The sequence below is a fragment of the Trichosurus vulpecula genome, chromosome 6 (genome assembly GCF_011100635.1).
Source record: "Trichosurus vulpecula isolate mTriVul1 chromosome 6, mTriVul1.pri, whole genome shotgun sequence".
Lineage (NCBI taxonomy): Eukaryota > Metazoa > Chordata > Mammalia > Diprotodontia > Phalangeridae > Trichosurus > Trichosurus vulpecula.
This window is the reverse complement of record NC_050578.1, coordinates 261904737-261917727: the sequence shown is the minus strand read 5'-3', so window position 1 is coordinate 261917727 and position 12991 is coordinate 261904737. Positions and strand designations below refer to the sequence as shown.

Sequence of the window (12991 nt, the reverse complement as noted above, 5' to 3'; positions counted from 1 at the left end):
GAATAATAAAGAAATACAGAGAGACAGAAGCAGACTTAGTAGAGAAATGACATTTTCCAATCTATTCTTCCTTGCTTTCTGCTGATGCCTTTGAATAAAATAAATTCAAGACATAGGTTCTTTTGTCCTTATTTTCTTTGCTCTAAGTTTTATGTAAATTTATCCTTTCAAAAGAAATTTCCTACAATGTAAAAATGGCATTAGAGATTAGAAAACCCTGATTTTCACTTTAAAATGAAGTCAACAAGATTGTGTAAGGGATGATGGATATGGAATAAGAAATACCTGAATTCAAAGCCTACCACAGATACTTGTTAGCTATGTGACTATATAAATAACTTCAACACCACCACAGCCACCACCATCGCCACCACCACCGCCACCATCGCCACCACCACCATCACCATTATCATAATTATCATCATTTCCTAAGAAATACCTGTTCAGGCACTCAAAATGTGAGTCTAAGGAAATTAACTCTTCTGATGCAATACAAGTTGGAGTTTATTAGATTCATGTCCATTGGCTAAGAAAGGGAAGTCAATATGTCTTCTTTATTGTTCACTTTTCTTTTTTTAATCAAATATTTTAAAATTAATTATATTTTGACTCACTCTGGTGCCTGGATCCAAGAAAAGGGCCCTATTAATGTCAAAATACAGACAATATATTCTTAAGATATTATCACCTTTTAAACTGGTATTATATTTATAAAACTAAAGATATCAATGAAAAACATTGGCAAAGAAGGAATTGTTGGGTGGACAATGAATTTTAGAAATGTTCCATGGGATGGATAATGTTAAGACTATCTTTGATCCTCTCATTAAAAATATTTTAAAATGAATCAAATTTAAGAACACAGTGTGTGTTGTAGAAATGATGTGGAATCTGACTTTACCTTCAAAAAAATTCTTCATTTGATTCTAGCTAGGCTTTATCATGCCCTCTCTATTTTCAGGTTAATTAAACTTCTGGATAGCTACTATCTACTCTCAATATATGGAAAATCATAATAATGTCACTAATTCATGCTTTTGGGACTTCTCATGAAGAAAGAAGTGAAGACAATGTGTTTTGCCATTTTCTTGGCATATTATTTAGTGATCTTCTTGGAGAATTTCGTTATCTCCATCACCAACGCATGCAGCCATCTGACGCAGCAACCAATGTATTACTTTATTTGTCATTTGTCCTTCATGGATCCATGCTTCTTTTCCACTATAGTTCCCTGGCTGATTAGTGGCTTAATTGCCGTGAGGAAGACCATCTCCTACAATTGCTGCATGACTCAGCTCTTTACTTCTCACTTACTGGGAGGTGTTGAAATGCCCATTCTGATGTCCATGGCCTTTGATCGCTGTATTGCCATCTGTAAACCCTTACACTATATGAAAATTGTTAGCAGGCAAAGATGTAACATGCTGATCCTGCTTGCCTGGGTGGTGCCATATTGGCACTCCATTCCCCAGCTATTCATGATGCTGAGGTTACCTTTCTGTGGCCCTAATCATATACATCACTATATGTGTGACTCAAAACCCCTCTTAAAGCTTGCCTGCACAGAAACACATGTTGCTAGTATTTTAGTCATTGCTAACAGTGGCATGGTTGTCTTGGGAACATTTCTGGTCTTGGTGGCATCTCACATCATCATATTATATAATCTTAGGATGCACTCATCTGAGGGAGGCGTAAAGCCCTCTCCACTTGTGCTTCCCATGTCATTGTTGTTGTTCTGTACTTTGTACCTTGTACCTCCACTTATATCCCACCTCCCAATTTCCTAAATAATGAGAAAGTTCACAGTGTTTTACACTGTGATTGCACATATGTTGAACCCTCTCATTTACACATGGAGAAATGTAGAAATGAAGAATGCCATAAGAAAGGTGTGGTCCGGAAAATTGGCTGTTATTGAAATAAGACACATGAATTTCAAAGAATGATTTTTCTTTTATTTTACACCCACCCAGTTAAGAAATAACTATTTGCATCACAAAACTTTCAGAAATAAACAGCACCTTAAATAACACTGACTACCCAGGTTCCAGAATGCCTACAGAAATGGTAAATTCCAGTCTGGTCACATGTACCCCAGTACTGCTTAAACATTAGCAGTTGGATTGCTTTTATAAAGAGGTATGATAATGAATAATAAAACATATCACTTTACTACTTCATTCTCTGGGGAGGGGAAGGGGATTAGGCTCATCGATTAGTTGAGCTCTTATATAGCACAGCCCTAGTTTCAAATCCATTCTCCCTATTGGGCTCAAGTACCAGGCACCCTGGCTTCACAAGTCTTCCCTGCTGGGCTGCCTCAAAGTAACATCCTGCCTAAAATACTGGTTTATATAATCAGTATGGCTTAAACTCCCAGACCCAGTGGATGTTATTCTACAAATCTAGAAAATGAGAAAGGCAAATAAAACAGAATAAAGGAAGTACTCTACACCCATTTCTCACAGCCACAGGATAAAACTGAGAGTAGGAGAAGGAGGACTCCATTCTTGAATAAATGAGTCATTCAGTTCATGGTGTCCATGTTGGGTGTTATCCCTCACCCTCTCTGAAATGCTGAAACAGGAAAAAGGACATGACAGTAACAGCCCCCCCACCCAGTTTCAAAGATGGAACCTCTTCTAGTTTTGCAGCCAATCCATGGAAGAAACTCCCATCTGTGTGAAATAGGATGGACAGAGGCAGGTTTCTTTCCATCTTAGGCTATCTCAGCATGTTACATATATATATGTATCTATATACATATCTATCTATCTATCTATATATATATTTATATAGATCAATATACACACATATACTTATATACACACATGTATACATGCAAACACACATATACACATATATTCGTATATGCGTATGCATGTTTTCAAATGTAAATTCAGGCACTAACTCTGGGCAAGTCACTTAATCTACGTTTGCTTCAGTTTCCTCATCTAAAAAATGGGGATAATAAAAGCGCCTACCTTGTAGGCTTGTTGTAAGGATGAAATGAAATAACATTCATAAAGTTTAAAGAAAATAAAAATAAGAGGCAGAGTCCCTGGGTACATGATAATCAGTTTATTAATTAGGCTAGCCAGCAATCAAGAAATTGATGGTCAATAAACAAGAGAACACCCCCACCCCCAATGGAGACCTTAAAAGCCTTAAATGTCATTGTAAGAAGAATGCCCCTGATAAGTGAAAATCAACCCTGTTTGGTAGACCATTAATGAAGCGGTGGGATAGAAGACTTTAGCTCCTCCTGTTGAGAACATTGCTTGATCATGAGAGTCAGCAGCTTCCAGCAATCTGGACAGTGCAATCCATCTCCATTCAGACTCTTCTCATTGGTTTTCTCCTTCATAATCTGGTTCACCCCAACTTTAATGGAAGTGTACAAGCACAGGGCCACCTTTCCCAGGCTAAGGACTTGTGGGAAGTGGTTTCTGTTTACACTCTTAGTTGAGTGGGATCCTGCCCAAGATTGAAGAGCATATTCCTTGAGGGCTAGGAGTAGTCTCATCAATTAGTCATGTCCTTTAGGGATTGACTTTGACCAGAGCTAGGCCTTAATGAAGAAATAAGAGAAAATCCTGGATTACAAATTAATAATTAGATATTAGTATAATAGCATAATAATTTCTCTCAAAAATAAGCGCTATGTGAAATAGTAGCTATTATTATCAGCTAGTAAACCAAACTTCTACTAAACCTATTTTCACTTTCCCAGCAATTTTTTTCTTTATTGAGTTAGGCTCTACTACAGCAATTAAAGATTTTAATTTCATCAAATTTTATAATACTGAGTTCATGTGTTTCTGTATATTTGCACCTAATTTGTTTCCCTGAATAAATTTTCTAGTTATTTTAACCAACACCAAATAGATTTGGTGATTATTTATTTGTAGTATCATTTGAGATCTGCTCATTTGAAACCACCTCATTTCTCCATTTTTTTTGAGACTCATGACTTTGACCTTAACCAAATAATTTTGTTACCATTTTATTTAGATCATAAACTAACATATGGTAGTTTGATCTCTACTTCACTGGATAAGTTATGTAATTTAGGTTGTAATGTCCAAGAGCAGTTTATATAGGCTAGTAAGAATCAGACTGAGATTACAATTATAGCATGACCTAGTTAGAAGTATATTTCTCCAATTATTTATGACTGCCTGAATTTTTTTTGTTTGAAAATACTTATTTTTTCCACTTACTTGTAAAAATACTTTTTAAACTTTTTCAAAAATTTTGAGTTTCAAATTCTCTCATCCTCTCCCTACTCCCTCATTGAGAAGACAAACAACATAATATAGATTATACATGTGTAGACATGTTCTGCATTTTTTAAAGAGAGACTATGGACTCCCATTTTGAAAAGACCACCAGGACAGTGGTTATTCCTTGCTAAATAGCTGCCATCTAATTCCTTAAGTTTTATGTAGGCATTCCTATAACAACGCTTTAAAAGGAAAAAAAAATCTTGCACTTGTTTTAGGAATTTGACCTCTCTGTATGTCTTTTACTTCCCTACAATTTTCTATGAATAAATCAGTTGGGCTGGTAAGAAATAACTTCCATTTTTTAGAGTTCTCTGATTATACCCTTCCCTCAACAAAGGAGAATAGAAAAAAAAAGAAATGGTCATTAAATTTATAATAGCTACATTTCAGAAGACTAGGGAATAACATACAAAAGTTTCAGTGTGTAATATAAGAAGTGAAGAAAGAAACACAATTTCTGATGGCATCATCAAGGAAATCATCATAAATTCAATATTTCAAATAGGCCTTGAAGGTACAAAAACGTCATAGTAAAAGAGGATGGAGAAGGACATTATAGGGATAAGAAATAATGGGAGGGTTTGAATTACAAATTTTAATAAATTTAAAAAAATTTAAAAAAACTTTAAAAAAAGAAATAATGGGAGGAGGGAAAAGTCTGGGATTCTGGGTAGTCTAGTTTGCCTGAGATATAGACTCCTTGTCTGGAAAGGTGAAGCAAGTCTTTAAAGGTATGGCCCATCAGGTCAGTATCCATTGAAATACAGATGCAGTAACATGATAAGATTTTTCTACTATGAAGATAATTTTGTAAATTATATATAAGATTGTTTGCAGGGGTAAAATAGGATTATATTGGAGAGAAGACGGCTTTTCAAGAGGTTGTTCCAATCATCTACACATGCTGTAAAGAGGGCCACTGTTCTGGTAGCCAATGAGGGAATAAGAGGGCATGGATATGAGAGACATTTCAGAAGTAGAATAAATGAAAAAGGAAGATGAGGAAACTGCAATTAGTCATTTCTTTTTTCAATTATGGATCCCTGGAATGAAAATGGTGTCATTGACTGATTTTTTTTAATCAGGTATAAATTTGGGAGGAAAGATAAGCTGCATTTTGGACAATTTGATTTAGATTTACCAGCTATATAAACAACTGGAAATGTTTTACAGCCAAATAAAAATTCATGCTTGATGTTTAATAGATAGTAGTAGATGTTAGGACAGAGTTCGTCTGCAAAAAATGACATTTGGACTTAAAGAGGAAATCAATATTGAGAGGGAAGGTAGCATAAAGCATGGTGAAATAAGATTGGAGCTTTGAGAAACATTGATTTTTAGGTGTCAAGACATGGAAGATAAGCTGAGTCCATAAAGGAAAAAAAGAGATGATAGTGTGAGAAAGAAATGGAGAAAGAAAATAGGGTGTTGTCATAGAAACAAAGCAGGTAAAATGTTAGCGAAGAGAGGTGTTCAACTGTGCCAGATTTAGGAAGATGAAGACAAAGAAAGGAAATCAAATTTTATGATAAAGTCCTCATGGGCAATCTAAGCAGTGAGCAAGCTCTCTAGGCTAGCAAGAATCCAAGTCAGATTTGTGAGCAGTAAATTATGATTGCTTTTAAAATATTCAATTGTGTCTCTATATTAGTCAAATATCTTTTTGAGGAGAACTCAAATACTAGGAACTATCAGTGTTGTGCATATTCTATAACCACTCTTCCCTTAATGCCCATCACCTTAAAGAAATCATCTTGAGCATAAGTGGAATATACAGTAGAATTTCTGAAATTCTCATGAACTGTTGGGCATGGGAAGGAAAGGGAATAGGATCAAAATGGGTAACTCACTGACAAAAGCAGGGCTAACGTCATGTGCTAATGAAAGAACCTTGGGTATGTCCGGAAAGTTTTAAAAAAGTTATCTCCCTAGGCAACAAACTGTAGTTTCTAACTGTAATAGTGTTTTCCTCTGACATCTTTGAAATGTCTCTGGGAGTTCATCCACTAGACACTCATAAGCCATTAAATTCAGAGAGTGTTTACTAAGGTTTCCCTGGAGGATAATTTAGTTGAAATGCTTAAGGCATATATGTATATATAGCCAATGTGATGGCTTTGATGATGGCTTGTTCTTTGGATTCCAAACCAGAGAGGAAAAGAATGTGTACAGAATGAGATTCATGATGTAAAAGGCCACCTCTTCCTAGTTAAAGAAAGAAATTTAGGATAAAATATACATGCATAAGGCTACTTTTGAGATGTTTCCTTAATCCGTATTTGCCAGCATTGCTTGCCCTAGCAGCAATTCATAATTGCAGGTACCAGGCTTGTTTTTTTTTTTTTATGAGTAAACATCACTCAGGTATGTATATGAGTTTGATATGGGAAAATTTAATGATTTTATATTCACATATAAACCATATCTCCATATTTATCTGCCTCCTTAACCATTTATGTGGTGTGTTAAGCTTCTGATATCAACCCTTGACTCCCATTTTTTATTCTTATTTTCATTCCTAACATGGTAAGGAGCTAAATAGACCAAGGAAATACACACACACATACATATACACACAAACATACACACACATGCACACACACACACCACTTAGTAATCAACCACCCTTCTGTAAACCAGCTTCACTTTACGTTATTAATAAAATAATTCTCCTTTTAAAATTCACTACTCTTGATAGCTGTGCCAGTTTTCTCCATAAACTTATCAAATTTCATTCCTAGACTGGAGGATAAAGGTCTTTACCTGAGGAATAAGCAGGGTTACAGTGATTACCTCATCAGGAAGTTAGGATAGTGCTTTGTAAACCTAGAAATATTAAGAAAATGTGACCTATTTTATTCCCTTTATGCACCAGTTTATTCTTTTCGACATCATTTGTGGATGTTTGGCTATTAGGTTGATACTGTTTCTGTAGAGAGAAAATAACTATATTATTATTATATCTATAGTATTATATTATATTTACTATTATTACTATTATATTATTATTATTATTATTATATTATATTTCCTAAAGCCCTTTCTCTTAGATTATTTTATGTGACCCTCATAAAAGGGGAGATGGAACAGGAAGCCATTATTAACACTTTGGTTAATGAGAAAACTGAAATTTAGAGGTATTCTGTTCTCTATCCAAAGTCACACTAGACATCGTCCTGTGGTGAGAAGGAAAGAAGGGAGCAAGGGTAAGAGTGAAATAAAAGAGAGAGGGGGGGGGGGGAGAGAGAGAGAGAGAGAGAGAGAGGCACAGAGACAGAGAAAGCCAGAGATACAGAGACTGAGAGGGGATGATGAAAGTTTTGGAGATCAGAGGTGAAGAGAATCAGAAAATGGAGAAAAAATTCTGCAAATACAAGGGGCAAACCATAAACAGAGTCAAAAATTATTAATGGACTGAGGGATGGAAAAAGATGCTATTCTTTTTAATTCTCTCTCACAAATTCACTTTGATCACACATCTCCTAAATATCAGTTGCCCAGAAGCTTGCCGAAGTTATTCACACCCTGGCCCCATTATACTCATCAAATGGTCCTATTGATTCCTCAGTCCATGATTTCCTATCAGAAATGGCAAATATATATATATATATATATATATATATATATATATATATATATATATATATATATATATATAATTCCTAGAGATCCTTTTATAGTATTTCTGAATTTTTTTCCATTTAATTTCTAGTCTGTTCTTGTTTTGCTGTGCTTTGTGGTCTTCCTTGCTGTTCTTAATTGGGAAATTTTGCTCCAATTTTTGAAGACTTCAATAACGTCTTTGACTCTGTTAATTGGTTGTTGGTGAATTTTCTTTTGGGATTGTGTGATTTTAGTTATATTATTATTTTTGTAACCTACATTTTCGATAACCAATATTTGATATTTTATTCTAATTCACTTTGTAAGATGGAATACCTATATCATAAATTACTTGTGCTTTCCTTACCCAATAGCCATATTAAGTTCAATTATGTTTTGATTCACCTTGCATGATGAGTGGCACTGAGGAAAATATTTATTTTTGCTGAATTGCTACCCTATTTAGCAGTCTGTTAAACTAACCATGCCATTGAATGCTATCTTAAAGTTGTGATGGAATAGACAAAAATGGATTTGTCATGAAAAAAAGACGATGGAATATAAATTATTTGTAGAAAACATCCCTGTGATGGCTAAATTTAAACAAGCTGTTCTTCTTGATCTAAAATTACTATGACTAGCTTTTTTTCTCATAATAACCTTGTTTCCTATGAAATATAAAGGTAATTGTGATTTTCTATATGATTTTAGAACATCCTTTTCCCTTGCAGATTCATCACCTATTCCAAAGGCATCGAAATGCAGACCGATGTTACTGAATTTGTTTTCTTGGGTTTATTCATGAACAAGGAAATGAAGATTTTAAGTTTTATATTCTTCTTGCTATGTTATTTTGGGGAACTCTGTCATCCTCATTACCATTTCCTGTAGTTATCTGGTTCATCAACCTATGTAGTATTTTCTCTGTCACTTCTCTCTTAAGGATTTGGGTTATACATTCACCATCATACCCAGGGTAATCAGGGACTTGATTGCCAAAAGAAAAAAAAAATATCTCCTATAATAGCTGCATGATTCAGTTCTTCAGTGCTCATTTACTGGGTGGTGTTGAGATGTTCATCCTGGTGTCCATGGCCTTTGATTGCTACATGGTCATCAGTAAACCATTACACTTCATCATCATTGTGAACCAGAAAAGATGTAAATTATTTAGTCTGCTTGCCTGGGTCGTAGCCTTTTGGCATCCCATTGCCCAGCTACTCATGATTCTTAGTTTACCTTTCTGTGGCCCTAACCAGATTGATCACTACATATGTGATGTGAAAGCCCTGCTGCAACTGGTTTGCATGGACACAAATATAATTAGTAGCTTAGTCATTGCAAATCCTGGGATGGTAGCTTTGGTTACCTTTTTGGTTCTGGTATCATCTTATATTGCCATATTATATAACCTTCGCACATGTTCATCAGAAGGTAGAAGAAAAGCTCTCTCTACTTGTGCTTCCCACATCATGGTTGTGTTCCTTTTCTTTGTGCCCTGTATCTCCACTTATGTCCCTCCACCCAGAGCTGGCAATAGTGACAAGGAATTTTCCATATTTTATACAGTGATTGCACCTATGTTGAATCCTCTCATTTACACACTGAGAAATTCAGAAATGAAAAATGCTGTGCAGAGGGTGTGGTCCAGAAAAAAATCTTTATTATTCAATTTAAACTTATGAATTTCAGTTTGCACCCCTCCATATACTCACACGTTGGATCCTGGTGAAGAATTGAATATTTTTAATCAAACTGTGAGGACTAAATGTTATTTGGAAAAGCCTAAGCCTTTTTAGTTGATGATAAATGAAAAAATAATTACTAAGAAAAAACAACTTACTAATTTCTTACTATATGTAAGCACATATAGGGAGTACCATATGTACTCCCTATATATGCTTTGTAATGGAGATGTAAATGAAAATTCCCCAGTCTGTCCCTTTATTCAAGAAGTTTACATACTAATATTGGTGATAACATAAATAGGGGAATGGTAGCCAAGGAAAGGCACTTTTGTTCAAAAAATTCCTGATACTTAGTGAGGTCATAGGTCATAGGTACAGTGCCATTCTTATTTCTTGAGCGCAGTGATTATATCAGACATCACAGGTAGCAAAGCAGTGAGGATTGCTAATAATTTATGTGTATTTCAAAATCCTATGGGTTTATACAACCTGGGTGCAGAGAAACTGAATCCCAAAAGTGTTCCTTAGACCATTTTGTCAATTCCCATGAGTCTGCTTGTTGTACATGAATAAGATTGGCTTCATCTTTAATGGAGTGAATGTCCACCCCATTCAGCAGGACTGTTGCTCCTCATTCATTCCTTATAATAACAATGGTGGTGGAGAAAGTGTGGACATTCAAGTTTCACCTTATCAGAATTTGTATGAGACAGGCTCAGCTCATCTCAGGCAATGAACAAGAAAAATGACAAAACAAGGAAAATCACTCTTACTAGGAATTTAGCATTTTAAAAACCACAATACCAAAAACATTATTTTACTGCTTGTAGAGAATTAGTTTATTTGGGAAATTTTTAGCCTGCAGTGTTTTAATGCCTAGACACTTGACCATCAAAAATAGCTATGTGAAGGAATCCTTGAAATCTATAAATGTGCCTTGAAGAGTAGGGAAATGACACCTTAGAAGCATGTCACATTCATAAACAAAGAGGTTAGAGAGTAGAAAATAAAAATTCCATTCAAAATTACTGTAGACCCTATAAAATATTTGGGAGTGTATTTGCCAAGACAAACCCAGGGCCTATATGAATATAACTGTGAAACACTTTTCACGCGAATAAAGTCAGATCTAAATAAATGGAAAAATATCAGTTGCTCATGGTTAGGCCAAGATAATATAATAAAAATGACAATTTTACCTAAATTAATCTATCTATTCAGTGCCACACCAATCGAACTACGAAAAAATTATTTGACTGAGCTGGACAAAATAATAACAAAATTCATCTGGAAAAACAAGAGGTCTAGAATATCTAGGGTATTGATGAAAACAAATGCTAGAGAAGGTGGCCTAACCATACCAGATATTAAACTGTACTACACAGCAGCAGTTATCAAAACTACCTGGTACTGGCTAAGAAACAGGGGTGTGGATCAGTGGAATAGGATAGGTACACAAGATGGAGAAGTCAACGACTATAGAAATCTACTCTTTGATAAACCCAAAGAGGCCAGATTCTGGGCTAAGAATTCACTATTTCAAAAAAACTGCTGGGAAAATTGGAAAATGGTGGGGCAGAAACTGGGCATAGACCAATATCTTACACCATATACCAGAAGAAAGTCAAAATGAGTTCATGATTTAGGAGTAAAAGCTGATACTATAAGTAATTTGGGACAGTAAGGAATAGTTTACCTATCAGATTTATGGAAAAGAAAAGAATTCATGACCTAACAAGAGACAGAGAGCATTACAAAATGCAAAATGGATAATTTTGATTATGTTAAATTGAAATGTTTTTGTACAAAAAAGCCAATGCAACAAAAATTAGGAGGGAAGCAGAAAATTGGGAGAAAATCTTTACATCTAGTATCTATGATAAAGGCCTCATTTCTAAAATATACAAGGAACTGAGCCAAATATATAGGAATACAAGCCATTCCCCAATTGAGAAATGGTCAAAGGATATGAACAGGCAGTTTTCAGAAGAAGAAATTAAAACTATCTATAGGCATATGAAAAAATGCTCTGGATCACTACTGATTAGAGAAATGAAAATCAAAACAATTCTTAGATACCACATCTCTCCTGTAAGATTGGCTAAAATAACAAAGCAGGAGGATGATAAATGCTGGAGAGGATGTGGGAAAATTGGAACATTGTTACGTTGCTGGTGGAATTGTGAGATGATCCAGCCATTTTGGAGAGTAATTTGGAACTATGCCCAAAGAGCCATAAGAATGTTCATACCCTTTGACCCAGCAATACCACTTCTACGGTTGTATCCCAAAGAAATCACACAAGCAGGAAAAGGACCCATATGTACAAAAATATTTATAGCAGCTCTTTTTGTGGTAGCCAAGAATTGGAAATCAAAAGGATGCCCATCAATTGGGGAATGGCTGAACAAGCTGTGGTATATGAAGGTAATGGAATACTATTGTGCCATAAGAAATGGAGATGATACGGACTTTGTAACAACCTGGAAAAACCTATACGACATAATGCTGAGTGAGTGGAGAAGAGCCAGGAGAACATTGTACACAACCACAGATATATGGATTCCGTGAGGACCAACCCTGACAGACCTCGCTCTTCTCAGCAACACGAGGTGCAAGGACAATTCCAAGTGACTCATGATGGAGAATGCTATCTACACCCAGAGAAATAACTGTGAAGTTTGAATGCAGATTGAGGCACACTACATGCTCGCCTTTTTTCTTCTCTTTTGTTTTTGTTTTTGGGTTTTTTTTTTAGTTCTGTTTCTTCTTTCTCATGATTCATTACATTGGTCATAATTCTTCTCCACAACTTGACTAGTATATAAATTAATTCAATGAGAAGTTATACATGGTAGTTATATGAGATTCCATGCTGTCTTGGGGAGGGAGGTAGGGAGGGAGGGGAGAAAATCTGGAACTCAAAATTATGTAGAACCGTGTGTTGTAAACTAAAAATAAAAAATAAATAAATTAAAAAAAGAAAAAAATAAACAAAAAAAGAAAATAAAAATTGAGACAACCCCAAAATATGATTCTAACATGCTCCGACATATCTAACTTCTCGGTACAAGTGTATTATTTTCATTGCAACTTTATCTTCTTTTAATATAGATATTTTTTTATTTTGTTATTTTCTCTTTGGTAATAAAATCATGGAAATGTACCTGGAAACAGGAAATATGTTAACTTATATAAGGAGTGCAGTTACACGATTAAAAAAAAAGCTACCTTCTAGATTTTGGAAAGCCTAAGAAGCAGCAGATGATAACAGAAAGAAGAGTGACCTTGGAGTCAGGAAGATGAGGTGTCAATTTTTTCTGACAATTCTAAGTTGTGGGACCATGGCCAAATCACTTTATCCTTCAATGCTCAATTTCCTTATCTGTAAAATGTGGAAAATAATGC

General features: G+C 35.1%; 2 pseudogenes; both read left to right on the top strand.

Moving 5' to 3' along the window:
• Positions 1–1002: 1002 nt before the first annotated feature.
• LOC118855017 lies at positions 1003–1949 on the top strand (annotated as a pseudogene).
• A 106-nt stretch (positions 1950–2055) lies between these two features.
• On the top strand, positions 2056–9580 carry LOC118855016 (annotated as a pseudogene).
• Positions 9581–12991: the final 3411 nt, after the last annotated feature.